The sequence below is a fragment of the Hippocampus bargibanti genome, linkage group LG17 (assembly GCF_051943395.1).
Source record: "Hippocampus bargibanti isolate YZ-2025 linkage group LG17, ASM5194339v1, whole genome shotgun sequence".
NCBI lineage: Eukaryota > Metazoa > Chordata > Actinopteri > Syngnathiformes > Syngnathidae > Hippocampus > Hippocampus bargibanti.
Window position 1 is genome coordinate 10,150,710 of NC_142750.1, and position 2,405 is coordinate 10,153,114.

The 2,405-nt window shown below is 47.9% G+C and overlaps 1 pseudogene; it reads left to right on the forward strand.

Annotated features, from left to right (window-relative positions):
• Positions 1 to 1,379: 1,379 nt before the first annotated feature.
• On the forward strand, positions 1,380 to 2,298 carry LOC148885669 (small integral membrane protein 36 pseudogene; annotated as a pseudogene).
• Positions 2,299 to 2,405: the final 107 nt, after the last annotated feature.

Here is a 2,405-nt window from a genome sequence, read left to right on the forward strand (position 1 = left end):
TCCAATCAAAATTGCACTTTCCGCCCAAAAGAGAAAATGAACAGCACAAAAGCGAGAATATGTATTTAGTTTTATCGGCGAGCCAGATGCAATCATCAACAGAGCCATATATAGCTCCCGAGCCATAGGTTCCCCACCCCTGGCCTACACTGTGGTTACGGTTAGCAATCCTAAATTGGGTTCCTCCCTCATTAAGATAAAAAAAAGAGATGGAGACAGATGAGGATTGAGGATGAAAAGTTTGTGGCCTGTCAGGAAGGGGGAAAAAAAACCGCTGGCTGGACACATAATTCAATTGTGACAATTTGGCGCACGCCAGCGGTACACGTCAGACCTCATGAAAGGTCTCAGGAAGATGGACGCCACCAAGGGTGGTGCTCCCCAAGATGAAAACGCTGTCAGGATTTCCTTTTGTGAACATCATGAGGGTTTTGTTTGCGTCCCAGATGTGGTTGGAATGGCAGGAGGGGGAAGAGGAGGAGGAACAAGACAAGGATGATGAAAAAAAGGGAAAGAAGAAAAAGGTGGGAAAGAGCAGGAGGAAAAACAGCAAGAGGTCATCATTCTCTGATTGCACCGTGTCACAAATTTGCTGCTACTAAATGCTGCCCCCTGCTGCCCTCAATCCAAAATTAGCCACAAGGAAGCTTCAACAAGGCCTGGAAAATGAGCGGGATGATACGTGACTTCCCTGGGAGAAAAACGCATTCCGTGCTGCAATGCCCGGCGGGCTGTTTTTGAAATTCAATATCCATGTTGTCGTTACAGTTTTTCATTTCAGCCTGAAGGGCGTTCCCCTCCGGCAGACCCACCTGTTACGCGTTTACCAATCATGTACTGTACTTCAGGACTGCCAAGCTGTTTCGTTACTTGTCGGATTATTGACCATGCTAATAACTGTTGTGGTTGTTGTATTCTCGATCTATCGATCTCGTTTATGGTTTGCTTTTATGAACTATTGCAATAAGTATTTTCATAGTTGCCTTTTGTTGATCTTGGGCTTTGGTTTCATATTGTTGGGCTTGTGATATTTCATTTGTGTATTCTTGGTTTCCCAGTGCACCTTGTTTTTTTTTTTTTAATCTTATGCATGGTTTTTCTTTGCCCCTTGTGACCAGCAATTTCAGTTTGCATTTTATCGGCGCGCTTTTCTGCAATAAATAAGTCGTACTAGAAAAAGCCGTCATCTGTACTTCGTTGAATGTGTCGCACGTTTCGCTCCTTATCCGAAGAGCTTCGTCAGTGAACTAATGACGAACTAAAGACTTTAGTTCGCTGAAAAAGCTCTTCAGATGAGGAGCGAAAACACGTTCACAGAAGTACAGATGACGGCTGAAAAAACCTTTTCATCGACGGACCACTTGTACGACTGAGACCCTACACAGACTACTAAAGAGATCAAATTCAACTAGCACTTCAATAGTATAAATAATAGTGCTTAGGTGTCAACTACGGCAGTTATTCCTCATCAGGATCTTGTGCGTCAACCTCGTAAAATATAATTGTCTGGCTAGCGTTCAGAAATCTCAATCAGTAGGACACAAACTGTTACTAGTCGCTATTTTACCTTAAGATGGATATGGACTGAAGGCTCGAACGGCTTTCGTTACATGCTAGCATGCTAACCTGAGCTCTTTTCCAACACCCTGACCCGGAATTTCGCCAGATGGCGACGGTCGCCAATCCCCGCTCACAATCGAGATTAAGATTACACTGTACATACACACACGCACACACTCGCAGACCAGGGGGATGATATAAGCGAGAATCTGTCACGGAGTTGCGGCTTAACTTGTTAAAACAAGCCAACGATCAGGGCTCAGGACGAGTGGCGTCCATCAAAGTCTTGATGACGCTAAAATAAGGTACGCAGAGGATCGAGGCAGCCAGACGGCTCCGGCGGCACGATGGCAGCCGCCGCCGCCACCATCTTGCGTGGTTGAGCTTCCCAGCAAGTGCGCGGCGGTCGAAGCAGTATGCGGCGGACGTCATGGGCTTTCTGGAAAACTACCAGGAGATCGACCCCGTCACTCTTAACTTGTGCATCCTGATCGCCAGCTACGTCATCCTGCTCCTCGTCTTCCTCATCTCCTGCATTATGTACGACTGCCGCGGTAAGGACCCCACCAAGGAGTACGCTCCGGACCCGCAGCCCACCCAGTCGCCCATCCGCCTGGTGGTCATGCAGAGCTCGCCGGCGCCGGTGGCACGCTGGGATACCGCCAACATGATCGCCACCTACCATGAGCCCTCGCAGGCAGATTTCCGGGAGAAGAAAAGCACCATGGTTTGAGCCGCCACGGTGCCCCGGGGACAAACTCCTTCCCGTGACTTTCCTTTCATATTTTACCCCATTTTCGTTTATGTTGGAACTCAGAGGTCGAGCGACATGTGTCGGCCTTGTT